The sequence below is a fragment of the Vanacampus margaritifer genome, chromosome 2 (assembly GCF_051991255.1).
Source record: "Vanacampus margaritifer isolate UIUO_Vmar chromosome 2, RoL_Vmar_1.0, whole genome shotgun sequence".
NCBI classification, from domain to species: domain Eukaryota; kingdom Metazoa; phylum Chordata; class Actinopteri; order Syngnathiformes; family Syngnathidae; genus Vanacampus; species Vanacampus margaritifer.
In genome coordinates this window covers 54,599,858-54,625,234 of record NC_135433.1, presented here as the reverse complement: position 1 = coordinate 54,625,234, position 25,377 = coordinate 54,599,858, and the positions used below count along the sequence as shown (strand labels likewise).

General features: G+C 38.4%; 1 protein-coding gene across 1 annotated transcript in view; it reads right to left on the bottom strand.

Annotated features, from left to right (window-relative positions):
• The window catches only part of rbfox1 (RNA binding fox-1 homolog 1), a 351,722-nt gene that overhangs the window by 273,901 nt on the left and 52,444 nt on the right, over window positions 1-25,377 (bottom strand). The window lies entirely within an intron of this gene.

Here is a 25,377-nt window from a genome sequence, read left to right as displayed (position 1 = left end):
ACATTCAGTACTTGCCAATTTCATTTAATACTGTATCAGGAAGTGCTAGGCATAGGTGGGTAGAGAAGCCAAAAAATGAACTCAAGTAAGAGGAGCGTTACTTCAAAAATAATATTACACAAGTAAAAGCAAAAAAGTATTCGCTGAAAAGAATAATCAAGTACTGAGTACCTGCTTGAACTTAAATTCTGATGTATTTTTTTAAAAAACAATGTCATCAGACAAACAAAAACATACAATTATGTGCAAATTCTGGCATCTACAAATCATAAAATGAAAAATAATAATAATGAGCAAACTACAACCAATTTGTGTGGCGCAGTTTTGAGTTTCAAAATAAGACTGCAAACAGAAGTCAGTCACTGCACTCACCACATCTGGGTTCACTCCCACATTTGGATTGTCACAATGCAAACAAGGAAAATTATCCCCTTACTCAATACTGACCCTCATCTAAGATGGTGGGTAGCAGTATTGTCCTGTGTTTTTTCTCTTTTTAAGACAAAACAAGGTTGTGCTTTACTTAGCAGTATTCCTCCAAACAGCAACTTGGGGAGGCAATTACTACATCCGTAAATGAGAAACAGGCAGAAACTATCCATGGAAGTTCAGCAGATTGGAGAGTTGCCAATGTGATGTTGATATGTAGTTTGATTGGAAAGTGTGATTTTAGTCCAATTAGCATCTGTTTGAAAAGAAAAAAACTATGTAAAAAATTAAAACAGATTTTTTTTATCAGAGCTCATAACAATCCATTAGTTTCTTCAATATTTGTGCAGAACCAAACGTTACACCATATTTTGAGTATTTTTTAAAAAATTAAAAGGAAAATTGTCCTGCACATTTTTGAGGCAAGCAGCATAGGACACACCTATACACACACACCAATAATCATCTTGTCTAATCGGCATCTTGATATGGTAAGATATAATATAAAATTGAACCACATCCTTGGTTGTATCTGTTCCTTTGCACTCTGGGAATACTGCCACCATCATTTGGCTGAGTCAGGAAAGGAATCACCTCCATCAATCTACACCCTCACTATTGCCACTGTATCAGCTTCTCTCCTTCAATTTTATTCAAATTTATATTTCTTATGTTAGCCAGACAAGAACACCTTGTAATGCAACAAACTGTATCTGTTGCCAAAGTTTAGTCTCAATATATCAGATACAGGCATCATAAGTTCATTCAAAGTATTCAAAATGTCCTTATAAATGATGTATAGCCTTTAAATAGCATTTTGTTTGGCATGGAAATTTTTCTGTAATTCTGCTGTTTTGGTTTTGCACTTAACCTCATCAGCTTTATTTGTTTTGGGAAAACATTCATATACAGATAGTTAATCTGTAAATTGGAATGAGAAGAGTATATTGGGCCTGTAGCACAGTAAACATTACATTTATTTCTGCATCTTAAGCAATGTTAATACTACACTAGCTATTCTCATACAGCCACTGCAATGGCAATGAAAGTAAGCAAACCTCAGTGGATGTAGTCTTTGTACTAAATTATTTGTGGCTGCCATGAACTCATTACCACAATAAAGATGACAGTAATCAAAGTATGCATACATAGCCTAAATAATGTATGCTGATTGTGATTCATTATGCATTAATTAAACAGTACTGTATATGTTTGCACTTAAAGGACACAAAATGGTAGATTTTCTTTACAATAAAGACAGCGCTGCTAATCCGTCTAACCTAACTTTGCTGCTGTTCAACTGCTGTCAATTGTAACAGCTGATCTAAGTTAGCTCAAGGAGCACAGTTACTGTGGAAATTGGACACATTAGTTAACACATTTTTGCTGTACCATTTTTATCCCCTTTCTTCTGTGTGAAATTGCCTCGTGCTATCACATGGCAAATATTGTGCTATAATAAAGAAATGGGAATGTGTGTAGGTATTTTACATCTAGAGTAGGTAAATGCACATACATCAATACACAAAAGAACATTTTACTGTAGTTACCAAACCTTTGGTGCTATCAATAGTTCCTTCATTAGTTATTGTTTGGCCGCTTAAACAGCTCTTTTTCGCTCTTTCTGGGGAACACCAAGACAGCACATTGGCATTGATTGGACCAACCTCTATAATCAACAACATTTATCAAACTCCAAGACCCTTAATTTAGTCATTTATCACACGGTTTGGGCTGCCTGATTAGAATTATAAACTCTCATCCCTCCTGCCACTCGGGCTGCCTCTGAATGAGTACTCTAATTGAATAAGTAGATGTGGTACCTTGACTGATGACTGTTCTCGCTCACATGAACTGCTCAAACAACTTTCTGTTCTTGGCTGATAGAATTGGGAACAGCAATATTCTTGATACATGTGCTTATTACCTCCACCAGAAGATTTGGGTTATGGTTGCATTCAGTGGTGTAGTGGTCCTTAGTGAAGTACGTATCCTCGAAAATTCCCAAAACATTTTTAAGTCGTCCGTAAACCCGTCCTGAATGAAATGTAAAAAAATCCGTCATTTTTACTCATCATTCACCGTGTTTATGATCTGCACTACTCTGCCTACAATTGGCTCATTAGCCCTCATGCGTAAAGTTAGCCAATCTATTCAGCAAAGGCATCGACTACCAGCCAATTAGAGGCAGAGGAGGGTGGGCCATCGCTTCACCATCCTCACATATTACTGAACGGTGCGCATCACGAGGGATTTGGAAGTGGGTACACAATGCTGACTTGAAAAAGAGATGGGTATACACTGTGTACCCACGTATACCCTGGACTACATCACTGGTTGCATTCATCTGTGATATTTGGAGTGGCATTGCTCTGACCAGGATGTCAGAACCGATCAAGTCTTCATTCACATCCTAAATACCGTACATGAAACAATGTATTCCAAAGATTATTTTGTCTAAAAGGACAGGGAGTTGGCACATATGCATGTAGGGTTTCTTTGCTTTGAGTTATGTAAGCAAGCAATCTACACACGCACACTCATTAATGAGTACCTTAACTATTTTACTGCCAAACAATATCACAAAAAAAAAAAGCAGATTTCGAGCATTTTCACTCATTTTTCAAGGCAAACAATATTGTGTGCTACGACTACATAAACATGGTGGGATACCATATGAAAGATTGGATTCCATTCTTTCGTTAGAAAAAAGTATGGCTTTACCTTTGACACTAATATTTTTTGTTTAGTGAATTAGATGTAATGGCACCATATTTCTGAAACATGACATCTCCTTCCATTGCTTTGTGGATGACACCGAGCTCTATTTCTCCTGCAAACCTAGCATCTCACTCCCTGCCACCTCCCTTAAATCTTGTTTATCCAAAATCAACTCCTGGTTCACACACAACTTCATGAAGCTTAACAGTGACAAAACAGAGGTTCTTCTGGTTGGAACAAAATCTACATTATCCGAAGCTGACAGTTTCTCCATCCCTGTTGATCACTCCCTAGTTTCCCCATCCCCTCAAGTTAAGAGTCTGGGTGTCATCCTCGACAACACTTTATCATTCCATAAACATATCAATAACATAACTCGGTCAGCTTACTTCCACCTCCGCAGCATCAATCGACTCCGCCCCACCATCTGCTTCTTCTCTTGTTCACAGTCTTGTCACCTCCCGTCTTGACTATTGTAACTCCCTACATAAACTCCAAATGGTCCAGAACTCAGCTGCTCATTCCTTCTATCACATCACCCCTGTTCTCCAGCAACTCCACTGGTTACCGGTTAAATTCCGCACACAATTTAAGCTGCTCCTCAACCTTGCTCCTCCATACCTGTCTGACCTCCTCCACATTACCACTCCAGTTCGCACCCTCAGATCCTCCTCTTCGATTCACCTGACTGTTCCACCTGTCTGCCTCAGTACAATGGGGAGCAGGGCCTTCAGCCGCTCTGCTCCTCAGCTTTGGAACTCTCTGCTCCCTGATCTCCACAATTCACCCTCCTTGACCATTTTCAAAACCAAACTAAAAACCCACCTCTTCAAGATTGCTTACACACCTTAAACTACACTGCTTCTTTATTTTTAGCTTTTTTATTATTATTCTATCTAATCTGTATAATTTTTTATAATCTTCTGCACTGGGACGTGGACATGCTAACCAGTCAGCTACCGTGCCGCCCTCGTTGTAAGATCAATCCTCGTTCTGCAGCCGAGTGCATAAATGAATGTTAGCTGTAATGTTGCCTGTTTATCGGAGAAATGCGATGTGAAGACGATGCGACCTCGCGCTCAAATATTACTCCGTAATCGCTGAATTCTTGTCCTTGCTCCTGTGACAATACAGTGTCCACTATTTGCTTCTTCTCCTATCGAGATACCCGCCAAAAACCAACGATCTTTACAGTATTTACCTGGAATCTACATAAATACATGCCAAAACATAGTTGTTGTAAAATTTACAGTATTTGACAGCTAATTGTACAGCAAATTACTGTACTTTGTTTTTACCCACAATTCACTTTGTTTTACCCATAAGGTATACAGTTAAATACTGTAAAATTTAAATACAAGAAAATGCTGTAATTTTGTTTGAAATGTGTTACAGTGTATTTGAGCAAATTAATTTAACCTTTCTAAATCTTCAATTTAATCAATGTCCAAACAACTCAAAAACTCTACACTACAATAAGCATGTCACAGTGATTATCTAATAAGATGACAAAAAGCTAAAAACTTTAAATAAATTACTGTACATCATACTCATTTAAGACACTTATCACATCATTTATAGACAAAAGCCATCCTCTTTCGCTAGTTGACTTGGATATATTTAAGCTAGCTAGTTGTTGCCGCTCCGACGATGGCAAACTGTACTTCTGTTGTTTCACGCGCAGATTTTTTGTGGCTGGAAAGTATTGACAACACATCTGGCCCTCATAGATCAATGTGAATACACTGTAGGCTGTTTAATAAATGTTCAGTAGTTAAACGAGACATGCATAAACATAGTCGTAGATGACATTGTAATTACAATACCTGGAGTTCAGGTTGGCGTTTTTGCAGCACGTTATATGCAAATGGTTAGCATTGTAATGTAACGGGGTACAAATTACTGTATTTAATGCATCTGAACTCTACTTTGTTATTTCTGGCAACTTTCACTTTACTCAACTATAGCTCATTATGGATTCTCATGTTGGTCCTATTTTTCTTCTGACAGTTAAAACAATTGGTAGTGTCCCCCCATGTAATTTCAACTAAAATAATATGTAACTTAAATTCTACAAATTAAAGAAACTGGTTTTATGAAGTGTAATTTAGCTGAAACTGACAAAGACATGAGCACACGCTGTATACATTTGTGTGTTGAAGTGCCTTTGAGGAATGTGTGACATTGAACAGCTGACAGTGCATCAGGCTATGGCGGTGACTATCTTTTTTTTTTTTTGCCTCACTCAAGAGGTGGCTTATCAGAAACTCACTCATAAGTCGGATAGACAACATCAATCTATTTTCTGCACAGCTGATCCATTCCTGACTCGGGTCGCAGGTGCCCCTAAGGTACCAATCTCAATGCTCCAACACTTGTAATCATTAAGACTCCTTTGGTATTCTACCTGCTGCCCTACCATTTCCTGGTCATCAGTCCATCTTGCATCAATATTTAGAGCTTGAAGTCAACTAATCACATTTTTGCCATCTTGTTTTCCAGTCAGCCAATTTACAGAGGCTTTGCGATATCCTAGCACTTTGCCTTAAATTGAAGTAAATCACTTTTTCGACTTCATTCCTGCTAGATTAAGCCTCGTGCAGGCTTCGAACCATTTCAGCAATTTGCAAAAGGAACCACCTGCTGGTCTGTTGTATGATGACAGACAGCTGTATCTTAACCACACAATGTGTGATGCTTGTATGATTTTCACGTCCGTTTTGACGTATTGCACCCGGCATTATTGTTTACTGGGACTTCCGCATTATCTGATGTAACAGACATGCGCAAAAAGGATTACTTCAATCCAAATATCTGATTAAGTGAACGGAATAAGAATCGTCTTAACCCACCTTCGTCAATTGGATGCAAATTTTGATCCGATTATCGGGTCAGAACATTCTGAATGGCGAGTTTACATGAATCATTTTTAATCAGATCAAGCTTTTAATCTAATTAAATCTGTCCATGGTTGTTGCATTCTTTTAGTTCACCACTAGATGGCACTAAATTCTACACACTGACTCTTTAATATTTTTGGGGGTAAAATCCTAAAAAGATTTACTATAATAATGATTATATTTGATAGCCTGTTTTTCCCTGAATAACCTTCTCATAGTCCAATGGGTTATGGCTTCACAATAGTAGCAACGTTAATTGTGGTGCTGTCCGTGTTACATCTCAACAATGCAGTCAGTCATATTTTTCATAAGATGATATACATTACTAATATATTAATTGTTAAGTCACATATACAGCACACACAATATTGTCTTCTTATAGAAGACATGCATTATCTACTCACAGAAATGCTCTTATTGTGCCTACTAAATTGCTTACACACTTATATTTGGAAGAAACTATGTCTTCTCGTTTATCTACATTTCCTTTCTGGTCCTCAGACTCTTTGTTTCAGGCATGCTTTCAATACTTTCCGTATTTTGACTTGACCTGTCTTCCCCTCAATCATGCATTTCTGGCAAAGCATTCTTCTTTCACTATTCCATCCTTCTCTCCTCCCAAGCTCCATCTCACAATGTGATGTATGCATACTCTGATTAAGTTTGGATTAGCCAGGGCACAGAATTGGTATGTGAAGCTAGAGGAAGAATAATAAGACTGTCATGTTGTGGGAGTGAGGCAGTGGGAGGATAAGGTAATGAGTACAAGAAAGTACAGAAATACGAGGGCCATTTTATTACTATGCAATATATATATTACTATATTATTTTGACCTTGTTAAGTACTCCAAACTTTGGATCTTTGTTTCCCTTGCCCGGACAAGGGTCACCGGGCCCCCCCTCTGGAGCCAGGCCTGGAGGTGGGGCTCGAAGGCGAGCGTCTGGTGGCCGAGCCTTTATCACGAGGTGGGCTCCCCTATCTGTGGGGTCGAAGTCACTGAGGTGGTTGGAAAGCTCCTCGGTGGCAGGGCCCCGGGGGTGGATGAGATCCGCCCGGAGTTCCTAAGGGCTCTGGATGTTGTGGGGGTTTCGTGGTTGACACGCCTCTACAACATTGTGTGGCCATCGGGGACAGTGCCTCTGGATGACATATATGTGTATATATATATATATATATATATATATATATATATATATATATATATATATATATATATATATATATATAAATATATATATATATATATATATATATATATTTATATTTCCAGCGATACGACAATGCTGACGAGACAATATGCTGTGGTCATTTTTGTTTCTGCACACTATCTTTAGTAAATGAGGCCCTGAGATGGTGCATACACTTACACACACACATATATATATATATATATATATATATATATATATATATATATATATATATATATAACAGATTACATGTTAGGTTGAATAAAGAATATTCAGACACAAACATAAAATATATAAAATAAGCAATGTTAAATGGAAATGATTTTTTTTTTAATTTCAATTGGAGTCAATGGTCAAAACAAGTGTGGCATCTGCTGCATCACGAACACACCCATTAGAAATTAATGATGCCATGCAGTACATCATTGTATAATGATGATGTGTCTGAGAGCATCACAAGATGTATCCATCCATCCATCCATTTTCTTAACCGCTTTTCCTCACAAGGGTCGGGGAGGGCGCTGTATATATAAACAATGTATATTTTACCCACATATTCCTATTACAGTATGCATACAATGTAAAAGCTTTCAGAAAAGTATTCCAAGTAAGCTCAATGAAGGTCAAAGCCTTCTTTTGATTATTCCTGGTTATGCAGTGACAACACGATAAACAATGTCTGTACGAACCTGTCCTACTCTTCTCCAATAGTTGTAATCTCAAGGTTGTTTTGAGGAGGTTCCAATTTAAATTCAGAGTTTGGAGGCACTAGAAAAAAAGCCTATGCCTCAGTATCATTAAAAAAAATGGTTTCATCTTCTCATCATTATTCGAATCCATGCAAAACACTCCTTTTAGTAGAGATTCTTACCACTAAAGTGACAACTACAGCAATGCAACATGATTGCAATGCCATAAGGAACACATTGTGGGGGCTACAATGGCACTAGAAAGCAATGATCTTAAAGGATCGTGAAAAGAGCTCTCTTATTAAATGTACAACTTATGGTAGCAGAAAGAGGGTAACTTCAGTTGGATGCTGACCTTGACCTTCAATTTTGCTTTTGAAGGTAGCCTGTCAAACACAAGCATGCACGACACACAATCTCTCTGCTTACTTTTACACCTTGTCTTTTTACGCTTACCTTACAGCTCCATGATCGTCCAACATTGATTTGAATATAAAATGTTTTGTGCATTATATTATTGTCTCAGAAAGAAAGCAAGGGCTTATTGATGTCACCAACAAACAATTCACTACACTGTAGTTGAAATACTAGCGGCAATAGTACTGTAGGAGCTGAAATTAGATTAGTCAGAACCTCTCTAATGAATAATGATTAAACACTGATTGTTAAAAGATTTATATCAAGAAACTAAACATTACTTCAAAATAGAGGTAAAATAAAGTATATCTACCCCCCCCCCCCCCAAAAAAAAATCTATATCCTAATGCATTTAGTTATTTAAAAAAAATATTAACATTATTCAGAAATATACTATAGACTCCAATTAACTTTACGAAAATTAGGATCAACTTTACATGACCTGGTTGTTTTTAATTATTATTATATTTCGCATAATATCTCAATAAACAGCAAGTCAATAGCATTCTGTTGGCCCAAGGAATTAATGTGTGGCATTAAGTTGCAGTGCTTGCAGATACTGGCATCCCAATTAACCAGTATTGCTCTTAGTGGATGGAAAACACACTATAAAACATGTGGTTACACTTCGACTCGGGTGGCTGGGAGGAGATATGCAAAATTGCAGGACATTGTGGGTTGAATTGACACTGTCGGACATGAATTGTCATCCTCCCGCAGAGTAGGCGAGAAGTACTTAATGGGTTCCTAATGCTGAATTGATATTTATTTATTTATTTTTAATGTGGCCTCCTGAGAGTACTGAATGAGTCTATATACAAAAAATAATAATAATAATCTCATTTTATAAGTGTGATTATTCTGAATGTAAAAGATGTGGTAGCTAAGGGAAGAAAGGATCTCATATAATAATAATAATCATTCCAACTATAACAGTTTCACCATTTTTATATTTACAGTTGCAACCTTAAAATTCACCAGTTGTATTCAACTGTAGTGTGTAATGAATTGTACCCAGCAAATAGGGAAGATAACAATACTGCTTACTAGATTAGTAATACAATACTTTAATGGAATTCCTATCAGTGCATGCATCAAACTCAGTTTTGTATTATTTTTTTGTGTTAAATTAATTTGACATTTGACAAATTGTTGACTAATCAAATAATCGTTAAACTGCTACACCGAATCGAATCATAATCCTACTGAATCAAATCAAACCAAAGAATTATGTTCATATAGCCTAAATAAATTGAAAATAAAATGGTGTAATTTTTCCAACACTGTTGTTAACTTAGAGCTTATCGAAACTCCAGTCTTGAATAATCTATAGCCGGGGTCAGTTTAGTAGCGGGGCTCGGTACTCATCCCTAAAAACATCCATGACCAGCACCTGATTTGTTGTTCCCAAAGAAACTGAAGAAAACAACCCACACAAACAAAATTGAATGCGGTAATACAATCAAATCCAGGCAGACGTGGATCCTGTGTGACATCCAATCCAGCATGAATACAAAAGGAGCAGCAGGCTGCTCCTTGTACAACACATGCTTCCATCCAGTCAGTCATGCTGTGCTGGAGTAGCTGTGTGCCGTTCAGACTGAATGCTACCTGGTCATTTCATCAGATGGGAAACAGCAGGCTGTGACTGTGCCCATATATCAGGTCCAAATGAGATGTCAGGGGTCAACTGCAGTGCAGCACATCACCCTTTCTCTAAAGGCTGCCTATTTGTCACCACAAATGAGGAAAACAGCATCCTCTGGGGTCCTTGACATACACACAAACACACACGCACGCACACACACACACACACACAACCAGACACATTCACTAATTAGCTCACACATGGCTGAGTGTGCGCTATAGAGAAGCACACACACGCACACTTTGTTCTTTAGAGGGAATTTGAGAAAGACACAAAATAATATAAAACTCTGCCAGGTGTCACATTTCATCAAACAAAAATAATTTCGTCAACGCACATTTTTTACCGCACTAAAACTAGACTAAACCAAAACCACACAGTGACACACTTTCTTTCAAATCTGAAAGGTTTAAAAAAATAAAAAATAAATAAGTACATTTTAGTTATAACGTAACATTAATCCAACGACTATAACATTTCAACAATAACGTTAATCCAACCGCTAAATCATGGAACCATAGCAGCCACTTGTTGGTATATTGTAATTGTGTGTCAAGTTGTTTTTCATCAAAAAGATTAGAGAATATTTATGTGGAATAGTTTTAGATCTGAAGTGTTCAATATAATCTGCTGACAAAAAATATACAGGGGTAAAATGATTGTCCTGACTAAAACTATACTAAAACGTTGGCAGTTTTTGTTAAATAAAATTTGATGAATAAAATTATGTTTTCTTAGACTAAAATAAAGACTAAAATGCTAGGTTTATAGTGGACTAAAATTGACTAAATAAAAATGGGATAAGGTTAACTAACTATGATAAAAACTAACAAGCATGATTGAAAATGGACTAAAACTGAGATTAAATTTTAAAATTAACACTAGCTGGTTTTATCGTTTTTGGCAATACATTCTGCTGTTAAAACTCCACACAATGAGGAGCCATTACAATTATTTGATTACTGATGTAGTAGCAATATGCACATTAACTAAACGTACTGAATGCTTCCAGCATTCCCACAATTATAAGACAATTTTAGAACGGAATATTCAAACCTTTATGTAGTCTTGTGTTTTTAAAGTTTAACATATTTGACCCAAAAAAAATGAAAATACAAAGGAGCTAATAATGCTGTCAGGTGATCAAAAATTGCAATCTAATTAATTACAGGATTTTTAAATAATTAATCTAATTAATCTATTTTAATTTCATATCTGATCAAGGTCCCCAAATAAAGAATTAGAATTTCAGGACAATTTGTAGTGCATGACTAATCAATTGATTACACCAAGAAGAGAAGACTGCTTCATGAATAAAATTCAAACGAAAACGTTCAAGCACATCAACAAACCAATTAGGCCGTACTTTATTTTAAAAGATAATCTATACTTCAATTTTGTTTAAAAAAAAATCTTAACTTCCACAGGCTGCGGTCGGTGTATGAATGGCATGAGATGAACTGATAATAACACAACAACTCAAACCCAAAATAGGAATTTGGGCTACAGTATCAACTCCTCCAATCAAAAACCCACCCCAAGCTAGGTTACAGGATCTGACAACAGACAACGCTATGTGTCCTTGAGCCAGTTGCTCAGACAAGCTTGTTTACATTGAGAGTCTTAAATTATAAGTCAGGCTGGAGCTGCTTTTTTCTTTTTCTTTTTTACAAAAGGTACAAATCACGGCATTCTTGTTAATAGCCCCGGCTTTGTTATTTTTATAAATATACTTGCGTTTAACCACTAGCACTACCAGACAACTAGATCTCCCCGAGACGTCATTTTGAGCCTAATATAGTTATTACTCACTGTTTTAACTAGCTAATAAAATACCTGTCTTGCTTTTTTGAGGTGGATGGGTGGTGCACCTTTATTGATTTCAATTCTCAGCCTTGTACTGCCAAAAACGTCATCACTTCATCACATCTAGCAGCCAATTTTATTTTTTATTTTTTTTACTATGAGTTTTTACTATTTTTTGAAATCATCGGTCTCGTGGAGGTCTTTGGGCGGCCGTATCTTCCGAACCGTACGTCCTACCTGGGTACTTAAGGGCATCCCTGGACTCATCTCGATGACAGATTTCCAACGATGTTGGCGCCATCTCTCCACGTCATTGCGTTCCGGAGATAGAGGGCCAACAAAACCCGTGACTTGCCACTCGCGATCAATTGCGTTATTTTTTTAACGCATTAATTTGCGTGTAATTAATTAATCTAGATTAACGCGTTAAAGTGACAGCCTTAATACATTTGTTAAAGATCTTACACATTCCATTTCTTGCTTTACTTTTTGTCTGAGGTGAGAAAATGTTCTTAGGCACTCACTGATACCAAGTGACACATCTGGTTGGACATGTCCCAAAAACAGTTAATGCATCTAAACAGACAGTGTTTATATACTGCTTCTCCTCTATCTGAAAATCCATTGTTGTTCTTCATCAATTTGTTTTATCCGGGCAGCAAGCATCACTTGTCAACCGTCTCAAATTATTTGGGAAGGAAAATAGTGAGATCTGGTCCTTTGTAGAAAACCAACTTTGGTCCCTTTGAACTCTACTCACATCTGGTCAGAAAACCAAGCTTTGAAGCGTAGCAAAGAAAAAAGTGAGACAACGGGAAGCTAAAATGTCAAAATACTAAGGCCATAGAATAAGATATGAAACGTGTTGCCTCCTTTAGACTCAGTAAGGTAATTGGATATGTAATTTAGTTGTGTCTTATACATCTTTGGAGAGAAAAACAATCCATTCGGAGATACTGGTCAAATTCCAATTTGTTGTCAATTCAAAACATTGTACCGTGTGATCAATTAGCCCAGGGGTAGGCAAGTTCGGTCCTAGAGAGCCATAGTCCTGCATGTTTTTGATGTCTCCTTCCTCAAACACAGCTGAGAGGCTCCTGCAGAACGTAATTATGAGCTGATGATTTGAAACGCCTGGGTTGGAGGCAGGAGAAATCGAAAACATGCAGGACTGCGGCTCTCTAGGACCAAACTTGCCTATCCCTGAATTAGCCCCTTCTAAACTGCCGTGGTAGGCAATGACAGTGAGACCTGCAAGGGCTGCCCTAAAATTAACCAGAGTGCTGCGTTGTATTGTATTGTTAGCAAACGTAGGGTTAAATGGAAACCCGAGTGAAGATGGGCAGTCAACTGTTGGTGTGATGGCTCTGATGGTGGGGAGGATGCCAAAAGACCTAAGATGAACTGAGCTGTGGTCATAAGGAAGAACTTATATGGCAACCCCCCTAAAAAGTGTGTATGTCAAAATAATTGTATGCTGCATCAATCACCCGTCACGGCTGCTACTTTAAAAGTGACTAAGTCCAAGATGAAAGTGTGTTATCTACCTTTCGTACTCATCTGCCACCGAGCACAGTAGTAAGCAGATGAAAGATGCGGCCAAGAATTTGAATTTAACTTAGTTTTTAAAGGGTATACAAAGTCATGACAAATGTATGATTCATCACAGTTAATACAACTTCTATTATGGTTCCATGCACGAGAACTGCTGAAAAGCATTTTGATCTATTTCATTGCTTTCTGTTATCAAATAACAGACCTCAATTTTTCATTTATGTCTCTTAAATTGCTTTTGGGAGGTTTGGGTAGAAAGGGACACTCTGAAATCTTACAAACATTTTACTAAAACCATATCTCTTCCCTCACAACCAACACATAATTCAAAGTCTTCATTTCAATATGGTTTTATTTTCGTATGCATACTGTATCTGTGCTCACACTAGATGAGATGCTGGATATGATCAACTTTTTTTTTTCTAACTCTGATTCAAATCATTGAGATGGAAAGCTTTCCTGTGGCTTTGCAGTGTGTAACGCTTTTTACAACATGAATTTCATACAAATACTGTTGTAAGGACGCAATGTACACAATACTTAATTTTAGTAAATAGTAAAGTGTAGTAATTGTTTTTTAATTAACATAAAATGTTTAACATGAAAAAGCGGATCATTAAAAAAATTGTCAAAATGTTGATATTGTTTAAAATAGTGATAGAACAGCACTTCATTTCCCAGAATTTCTTGCTTTATGAAAGTCTTTAAAATGGCCAAACAAAATGTCCAAACATTTTGGACATTTTGTTTGGAGCCCAGGAGTCAAACATGGTCTCATTCTTACTGATATGCCCCCTGCTACTCGCCCTCCGCCTTTCGTCACCACTACTAAGCATTTCATGCTTTTTTGTTTGGATTTTCTTTTTTATATAATTTTTTGACTTCAAGCTTTTAATTGTTTTAATTGCTTTCGTTATGTTGCACCTATGTTTTGTCTGAATAAAGTTTTTATAACTTGTTTACAACAATTGAATTTTTGTCGGCCTGAGTAGTTCAAAATGTTTTCTTTGTTAAAGAGAAATTGGTCCGATCAGCTTGCCAAGTATGTTCCAAACATTGATAGTAATCCCTCAAAAATAATCCCCATTTTAGTAACGATATCCAAAGCACACAATACGGATACTGATCACGATATTGTGGGGATGATGGTGATTTAAAAAAAGGTAAAGATATTGTAAAACAAAACTCATACTAAAAAAAGCACAACGTTGTGCTTTTGTACATAACGGCAGTGCACATAAACAACAATCTCTAGTAAGAAGTTCCTCCACATATTGACTTGATTCACAAGCATATTACGTTCCCCTTCATCCGACCGTGGATTTTAAACATAGAAGGGCCAAAACATTCCTAATGAAAATTAAACTGCACTAAAAAACTAGCCACCAGAAGGTGCTAGAACTGCACAAATGGAAATCAACCTGAAGTTTTGAACAGATGTGCTGCTTTCAATATTGTGACATGACGACGATGATATATTATGGCAGTTTTAATATTGCAATATCATAATATTGCTATTATCGTTACCCTAACCCTACTGCCTACCATCAGTATTGTATTATATATTATGTATACATACTGTATATATTTTTGTACTTATACTAGCAATCATATGCATACACCACACTTTCTAATCTCTTAATACTTCTGGGTAGATGCTAAACCACATTTTGTTGTAATTGTAACCCTCTATGCAATGACAACAAAATTGAATTTCATCTACATGTCATGAACACTACAACTGTTACTAAACTATATGTTTTCTGGAGCACTTTTTTGGGGGGTAAATTTTTTCACATAAAACTCCATATTAAACTCATACTGTATGGTCTACAGCTGTCCTGGTGCCACAGATAGGATCAAGTCTCAAGTGAGTCTGAATTTGCTTTGTGTTGTAAAGTCAAACAAAGTCAGTTTAACTCTTTGACTGCCAAAAACGTTAAATAACGTTTAGTAAAATCCTACGGAGGACTGCCAAAGACGTTAAAAGACGTTCACTATGTTTTTTTTGGAAACGGGTGGAGGAAAGCCTTGGCCAGCTGTGCTGAAAGTATCAAGTAGATCTAGTTAGTATAATGCCTATTTTTGGGCACTAGATGGCAGCGATGACTCTCTTTGGACAAGATTGGGTAGGCGTCAGTAGAAGACGTGAGGCGGAGCTAGAGTGTTGAGGAGAGAATGGCTGATGAAGCGAAAATGGCGACCGGTTGCAAGCAGCTCACGCTTGAGTTTTTTTTTTCAAAGACGAAAAGCATCGACCAATGCGAAAGAGCACATTGATGACGACGTTGATGATGATGGTGACTCCGAGGTTGACGCCGAAGTTGGAAGCGTTGACGCGGCGGCTATGATCATGTCATAAAGCCTCACCGGCTAGCGATGCTAACGCCGGAAAACGCGGAGCACAACCGACGACCGGTTGCAAGCAGCTCACGCTTGAGCATTTTTTTCAAATACAAAAAGCATCTACCAATGCGAAAGAGCACATTGATGACGACAATGATGATGATGGTGACTCCAAGGTTGACGCCGAAGTTGGAAGCGTTGACGCGGCGGCTATGACCACGTCATAAAGCCTCACCGGCTAGCGATGCTAACGCCGGAAAACGCGGAGCACAACCGAGCACTTCTGCACAGGCAGACGTTCAATCGGACGATGAAGAGTACCCCGAGTCAAATGCATATTCATCGGAGGAGTAGGTACAGTCTGATCACGGAGAAGACACTGGTTATGGACTACGATGCCACCATGAATGGAGTGGATAAGATGGATCAGAACATCTACCACCCGGTATAGGAACTGAAGGACATGAGAAAGCCAGACGTAACACCACCGTAACGTCACCGTATCATGATCCTGAGAGTAGACTTGATGGCAACATGGCCAAACACACACTGCAGTATATACTTGCTATTCCCCGGAAAAAAAGGCCGGCAAGAAAGTGTAGCGTCTGCACGCGAAGGGGCAATCGCAGTGAAACTAATCTGTTGTGCAAATCCTGCTGCGTCCCCTTGCATGCAGGGGAGTGTTACAAAAAGAAAAACTGCATTTGAAACATCCACACAATTGTAAATAGTACCACGGTTGCACACATTTGTAAATAGTTTGCCAAATTGTTTTGTCAAATTGTTACACTGTTGAATGTAAATAAACGTATTTTGCTATCAAAAAAACACTTTTTCATTGTTGGTGGTAGTGTTTTACAGAAGTAAAGCACTGTTTAGGTGTTTGTGGCATCATTCATGGAAAAAAAAAGGTGTCAAATTCACTAGAGTGCATGAAATAATATCGTTTCACAAAAAGCTTGATTCTCCGTATTTTGTTTCAAAACAGAGCATTTGGGTGAAACTAACCATTTTCTATTGTTGATTACTGAAAAACGGAATGAGGTAGAAACAAACTTTTTTTTTTTCTGATGAAAGATGAGAGTCCGATCTTTCATTTGGTAGTATGTGTGTTTCCATAGTCCGAACACAAAATTTTCTGTGGACCTTGAAAGATCAGTCAAAATGCTTAAATCGGCTGGCACCCACAGCATCCCTTTTCTGAAAACGTCTGGCAGTCAAAGAGTTAATTAACACAGTTTTAGGCCCGTGCCACACCAAAAGATGCAGCCGAAAATGGTTGAACTGTCACTCGGGATTCTAAGGTGTGAGACTTACTGATGACTTGCACGTGTCTTATCTCACCTTTGCATGGTGCCTTGGTCACTCTAAGGCATCATAATCTATCACAATGTCATTTGTTTTAAGTAGGGATGGGCGAGTATCGATACCAGGTACCGGGCCGATATCAGGCCAGATTTCATGGTATTGGTACTCGCAACGGATATCGATACTGGTATCGGCCCCCGCTCTTGTGGCCATTTTTCAGTCAGGAACCGTCAGAAAGACTGGGGGGAACGAACGTTTTGCTCCATCCTGTTCGATTCCTGTGTGTCTCCTTAGGAGGTAACACATGTTCATTTCATTCCATCAGTGCCATTTCGGTGTGCGTTACTGAGAATGAGTAAGTACAGTGGAACCTTGGTTTAAATGTCTCAGAACTCGTACAATTCGGACTTTAAACAAAAAATCTGAATAAAAATCGGAGTTTGAACTCATTTTCAGAGTTCGAACACCCAAGCAAAGAAAGCTAAACTGAACATACCTTGAAAACGGGTAGACGAAAGTAACCGAGCGAAGCCGAGCAATGCCGAATGCTCACGTTGCAGTAGTTGAGACGATGCATTGCTCTTTTCCAGTCAGATCGTGAATATTCCCGGAGGTGCTCCATACTAGCGAGTGCATTTCGATTTTTCCAAGACAATTTTCTTCGCCATGGGCCCAAAGAAAGACAACAGTGCCAGTGGCAGCAAAGAAAACATACAGTGCTACGAACCACAGTGAAATTAGGAAGGAGATTATCGCGCATTTATAACTACCATGACTACTTCTGTAAATACTGGCACGAGGACCCCCCTTAGCTGTTCAACAACGTGGCTGACGTTAAACAACGCACGCAAGGACCGCTTAGTAGTATGCCCAATGTAAAATACACAAACTCAGCACTGAACTAAAGCTAGCATTAACATAGCATTTATCATCCACTGATGCCATCACACCACAACAGGTAAGGTAAAGTATTTTTATTGTTTAAATACTGTGCTGTACTGTGAATGTAAAAAACATAAATAGAAAGAAATTAAATGGGAATTTTCAGTTTTTGGAGCTTGGAAACGGATTAATTGCATTTACATTATTTCCTATGGGAAAAAATGTTTCGGAGGTTGAACAATTCGGACTTTGAACACTTCGCAGGAACAAATTATGTTCAAACACCGAGGTACCACTGTACTCTTGTGAGTACTATCACATATATATATCTGTAAATATATCTGTAATTTAATGTGAGTTAGATATGTTTGTAGCTCACGTAACTTCCATGAGAATGTGTCCAGTTTTGCTAACATGCATTCACTGCATCTTTAAAAGCCTTTGAGTTTTGGTAGGGATGATCTTGTGTGTCTAATTTTCACAGATAATTTGAATCTGCCACCATCATTATTCCATAAAAATGGTCCTCACAGTAGTGAGCATATTTGTTGTATGTATGTGTCCAACATGCATAAAATCACTCTTCCATGGCAATGTGGCTGACACTGACAGCTGTGGCAGTTCCAGTTATTGAATCAATGGGTAATTGGTCTCACAGGAGATAAATGATGGCATATGTGCTTGATTTCATTATTGTGCATAAGTGTATTGGCCATGCTGATGTACTCAAACGGTATGCAAATATTACCATCTTGATAATTACTCATGAGGAAACACATGGAGAAGCGACTACTCGTTAACTATCACGGTCATTTCTCAAAGTTAGAAGTAACTCAAAATACTTTATAGAGCTATATAAAGTAAGATACTTTTGTCTGTGCAATAATCATGAAATGTTTTTCTCAGATTGTTTGTTTCCATTGGTTGTTTGGCTCCTTACCATAAATTGTGATCTATAGAACTCACTTTGCATATTACCCATATAAAAAAAAGGTATGCTTGCCCCTTTGGTTTGTTTGATATTGGCAATAGTGTGACACAAGATTTAAGTGATAGATTGAAGTGATAATGTCATGAAGAAATAGACAGTCAGCAAGGTGCACTAAAGCAAACAGTAATTCTGTTTCCATGGAGGAGAGAGATTATATGCCTTTTACACCCATTGTTTGATGGTTTAAAATTACGAAAATTTATTTACTTAACCTCACTAAAGCCTCGTTTCCACCGACGGTATCTACCCTACTCTACTCTTCTCTACTTGGCTCTACACCAAAAAGCAGTGCAGCCCCTCCTCACCTTGCCAGTGATGTCATGCTAAAGCGACCGCAGCTAGCGTGCACTGCACACACAGGCAAAAACAATGGAGAGCGCAAACAATGGATTTTGCCTGTTTATTTCAGCCTGAAGACATCGAATGAATATTGCAGCAACCAGAAGACTGCAATTAATAATGTTAAAAAGGTTTGCACCTCCTCAAAAGTCCAAGCATTAATCTGTTTGGAAGCCATTGTTGTCCTCTCTTCATCGTGTCTCAAACCAATCATTGGCCGCCAAAATTATTACGTGATTTTTTTGGAACTGGGCTACTTTTTTAAGAACCGCAAAGGAGCAGGTGTCACGTTTCGCTTTTGTATGGGTTAGGGTTTTGTTTATTTTGGTGTGTTTGTTGTGTCTTTCTGTGATTGGTGTTATCGTTATGTCTGATTACGTCCACCTGTGTGCCTGCTCCCTTCCCAGTGTGTTTGACTAATCGGTGCCCTCTTCCTATTGTGTTCCCCGAGGTGTGTCTCATTCGTGTTGGTGTATTTAGTCCGTTGTGTTTGTCCAGTTGGTGTGGGATCATTGTCTATGTCAGGTGTCGACGTCCTTCCTGCGTGGTTGTCGACGTCCTTCCTGCGTGGTTGTCGACGTCCTGCGTGGTTGTCGACATCCTGTGTGGGAATCTGTTTCCCATCCCGTCGCGTCAAGCTATGCCTCGTCACAGTCTAGTCGTCTACGTCTCAGTCTAGTCGTCTACGTCTTAGTCTAGTCGTCTACGTCTCAGTCTGGTCGTCCTCTTCACAGTCTAGTCGTCCACGTTCCTGCTAAGTTCTCCACGTTCCTACTAAATTCTCCACGTTCCTGCCAAGTCAAGCCAGTCCCATCCCGGCAACCAGCCTCCTCGCGCTCAGTCCCGTCCCGGCAACCAGCCTCCTCGCGCTCAGTCCCGTCACGGCAACCAGCCTCCTCGCGCTCAGGCCCGTCACGGCAACCAGCCTCCTCGCGCTCAGTCCCGTCCCGGCAACCAGCCTCCTCGCGCTCAGTCCCGTCACGGCAACCAGCCTCCTCGCGCTCAGGCCCGTCACGGCAACCAGCCTCCTCGCGCTCAGTCCCGTTATGGCAACCATCCTCCTCGTCTTTGGGTCCACTCTCTCCTACGCTCCCCATTTTGACAGCATGTACCAGAAAAAGCGAGTAGAGTAGAGCCGGTTAGATTTGTTGGTGGCGATGGGGAGCAAGCATTTAAGTTAATTTGTTAAAATGTACATTTATGTTTCCAGAATTATTATTTACACGTTCATACATTTTTGTATTTTTTTGTACAATTATCTAAATTGATGTGTCTAATCTGCTGCTCTCAGTCATTCACTAGCCTAAAGTATGCTAGCATCTGATTGGTTAGTGTTAGTCATCTGATCAGGAAGTCTTCTTGCCCTAGCTGCGGTGAATGACGAGTGAAGTTTAATTTTTTTTTATTTTTATTTTTTTCTGGAGAAGTTTAAATTTAACCCTGGAGAACCCAAGAACCCTTTTTTTCTTTGGAAAATTATGAATTATACATTAAATGACTGCTATAAATCCACTGAACACCAAAATATGTTTTTTCAATTTTAACCCTTTATTCCCTTATTTAGGATTAGGGCGAAACTTGACCTTTTGGGATTTAGGGGTATCATTTCGAAAAATCTGAATAACAAAAACTGTCATTAAACTATTTAGAATTTAAGAAAATAATCAATCAAATACACAGCTATATTGAACAATATATATTTTTTGTTTTATTTGTTGCATTTAAGAACTGGATTTTGAATGTACAAACACACTTTGGCCAATGGAAACAAGAACACAGGGACAAAATCACTGCTGGAAAAACACCATTAGTCTTTCTTATCCAAAAATCTGTCAGAACTCACACTAGACATTGTGATAGTCTTTGAAACAATTTCTTTTTTTGTTAATGCAGAGAGGTACTGCACATTTTTCACAGTGCATTTCAGTCTTGAGGTCCTTGCACACAGCACATCGACGGCGATTTTCCTCCTTGACAGGCCAATGGCCGATTTGGTCAAAACGGATATCTGCACTCTGATAAACTCGAACAAATCTTGGTGGGGGCGGGAATGAGGGGGAGGAGGAGCTAGGAGTTGATGGCCTACCCCGCTTTCTTGCTGTTCCAACTTCAACCAAACCTTGAGCAACCAAACCCTGAAACTTGCGAAGCTTGAGTACTTTAGATCCAGTGATTCCTTGTGCCTCACAATCACGCTGGTAAAGGAGCCATGCATTGATCACCGCAACAGACATGAAGTGCCAGAAAAGTATCATATATCAGCGACGGGTCCTGATGCGAAATTTACAGCCTGCAAGATGCGCATCCAGCATGTCAACACCTCCCATGGAAGCGTTGTACTCTTTGATGATGTTCGGTTGATCTATGTAGGTGTACTCTTTTTTTGGACTTGTCCCAGCGCCTTTACTGAAGTGTTTACACATGTCCCGTGTTTTTGAACACTGTGCTGATTGGTATGTTCTACAATATTTTCCAACATATCAAGGGAAACAAAGCGGTGAAAGTAAACCAGTGGTGTGTCTGTTGTGGCATCCTGGTATGACTCAACTTGTTGTCCTTGAAAACTCACGTCAGGTAACTCAAAGACTTTCTTTCGCCACCTGTAAGTTTTTGTGGCACAATTAGGGTCTAACTGTGGGCTTACAGTCTCTGTAAATTGCAAATCTTCATCACTGGACGAGTCATTGGGCGAGTCACTGTCTTGGGCAGAAGATTCACCACCCTCACTTTCATGCGGTTGAAACGATTCATCAGAATCACTATCGCTGTCCAATTCTGCGCCAAAGTCACTATCATCAGCTTCAAGTTGTTCCAATACTTGTATACAATACAGTGTACTTTCTCTGTTGCTTTCCCTGTCCTAAAGAGCAACTGGCCATACTCCCTGAAAAGATATAGGTATTTATTAGTCCCTGTACCTTTAACTTAGTAAAATATATTACACAAATGAACTAATTTCAAGTCTTTAGCCAAATACAAGACTGTCACCATTCTCTGTGACAAAGTCACCAGAACCAATGTGGCTGACATTTTTTACCCCATTGTTTTTTGAACTAGCTCAGAGTTGCTAATTTATCAAAATATATATATAAAACATACTCCTAGGCATCCTGCAACATGATATGAAATAGATTAACAAAAAAAAAAATAAATTTTACCATCTGATGGTTTGCTGAGAAGATGATTTTGTTTGGATTGATTTCCAGCTCAACAAAACAGCATGTTGCCAGCCATCTTGTCACCAACACTCTGGCTCATGTAAGTGCAATATTCATCCACTAGATGGCCCCATGCAGGGGTCAGAAGTGGCACTCTGGACTTTTGAAGTTAAATTTGTAAAAAAAAAAAAAAAAAAAAACAGGTCTTTGTTATTTGAGTAGCAGAATTTATAGAGGCCAAATTTGACCCCGTGGGTTCTCCAGGGTTAAGAATGAATCAGTCTCCATCCTGCCTTTTCATTCGTCCAACAAATCCTCACATTAGACTATAGTTACGCTACATATATTTCTTGTAAATTTCTGAGGTTTTTTTATCTCGCAAATCTGCCACTTTATAAACTCGCAAATTTACGAGTTTTTTTTTCTCAGAATATTGCCCCCACCCTCTAAAAAATATATATATTTATACGAGGCCCTAATATGCCATTGTATAAAACAGTCATTACTTGCTATTGAAGACACAGTCAATCAAAGTCCGCCAAAGCTCAAAGCACTATTTAACTAGTAAGCCGCACAAGAGAATAATTTTGAGCAGAGATAAAAAAGATATACACATACAAAGAAAGTAGAAAGACATGATGTTGTATTATTCCAAAATAAATTTGAATTACTGAAAATGTGCTTCTTTACATAAAATTAGTTGTCAAAATTATATATAAAAAAATCTAAATCCAAAGGGCTGTATACTGAGAACAATTTGGGGCCCTATGCACCCTGATTTCTCAATGGTACACCAAAAAAAAAAAAAAGATGTGCCACTGGTACAACCAGCCTTTTCAGTGTATGAAAAACGGCCATAAGCCTGGAAATAGAATTTTACTTGGGGCCCGAATTTGGTTGGGACAGCCTGGATGGTATTCACCAAATACATGAGAGGCCTCTGTCTCTTCTTAAATGCCATGCAGTTGTAAATATTTTTTATACATTATTTTGCAATATGCTGGTGTTATGAAGACGTTCAGGTCACCTACTGTAAATGCCCACAGAAGGTGCAGGTCCGAAACTCCCTACCCGCCACTGCATGCAAAGACTCCACGGGCCTGGACCCCTGTTTAATAAGCTTATAGCTTCCTGGGGTCTCCCTTTTCACAATTCAAACAAAAATGCAGATTCCGATGTAAGAAGACTTTGTTGAACGCATGGATATGTAATTGTACTCATGGCTTGTGTGATTTTATGAAATTGTAAAATAAATAAACAAACAATTGTCGAATCTGTCGAAATTGGGTGGGAATTTGACCCATGGGTTTAAACAGTTGGCACTGGCCAGCAACAATCCAATATGTGACAAGCTTCAAGCAAACCTATTTTAACACTTACCGATTTTTTTCTTTTGGTGTTAAAAAGTGGTTGGAAAATAACATGTAAGAGAATTACCGCGATCTACTGGTCCTTAGTGCGAATAAAGTATGCTTTGAACTACAATAAATACATCCATCCCCCCAAAAAAACAACTTATTGTATGTCTGGAGCAACCTTGATGCAGAAAACAAGAAAGGAACTGCGTTCCTGCTCCAAATAAAAAATGAGCAATAAAATGTATGCATTCAGAAATGTGTAGTGTTTGTGACGTGAATGATCCTTGCATGTGAAGCACACATGGACATAATCTCCCACTTGGATGCATGCAACAAATAAGTGATGTCTGTTTGAAGATGGCTCTTGGCGGCATTTGAAGGTGTCAGCCTCAGTAAGTATCTTAAGAGAGATCGAGCATTTAAACACACACACACAAACACACACACGCGTATCAACAGTGGTATTTCCTGGCAGACACCGAGCTTCTGCATGTATCATAGCAAACCCTTTGATGTGCAGAACCATTTTGCATGCTGCTGATCCCCTTCCACGCTCTCTCTTCTTTACGCACACACACATACACACATACACACACACACACACACACACCACCACCAGGGCTGAGGTAGATGTCCAAGTTATCTAATGCTTTCAGTGCATGATGTGCTGCCAGACTCCATCTGGTTCTAGCCAGTTCCTAACGAAGAACCTGCCAGGATGCAACATCAAACAACATGTAAAAATACACCAACCGGATGCAGGACTAAATGGCTTGTGTGTATGTGACCATCTAAACAGTGTAGATTTTTATCCAAACACAGTTTGGAATTAGATGTTCAATATCACTTCACTGAGATATAATATAATATTTAAATCAGTTACAGACTGTAGAAACGAAGGAAAAATAATTTTTTGAGGCACCAAAACGAAACAAAACAAATGGATGATCTTTTCCAATATCCCACCTTGAACCATGAAAGCTTGCAAGCAGTATCAAGCAAATTCTTACACATCTTCCACTATACAATGGACTATGTGACCAAAGTCGCTTTAGTTTATTTTTTTACTGGCTATTTTAACCATTTTGTAGGCGTTTTTTCTTCTTCTTTTTTTTCTGGTTTTGCCCATAAAGTGTAAACTATGTTGATCATTGTTTTCCAAAGTAAATACAAATGTTCTATGTTGATTTAATGGAGGACTACAGAAACAAATATTTACTACTGAGAAGCTAAAATTCTTAGCATTTGGATAATTGCCAGTAAAAGGTATATGAATGATTCCTCAATTATGGAAATTAATTATTAATTTGATAATTGATTAGTTGTCGATTAAACAATGCACTTGTCACTGGATTGTGATACCTTCTCCCATGCCCACCGGGTTAATATAGACCACAATGCATTGCGAGTATGAAAAAAACATGTCGCGAGCAACAACGCAAGAGCGAGAATCAAAGTGAGGCATTAATATATATATACAACAGAAATCATTAGTTTAAGTAAATAAATTTAAATATGTACAGTAAAGGAACTAAAGTTTTAAAACTATTTAATTCACAATAAATGGAGATTTATGCACCGGGGCGTTGTGACACGTACGGTGGTCATATGGACGAGGAGAAAATAGTGAGCAAGCTGAC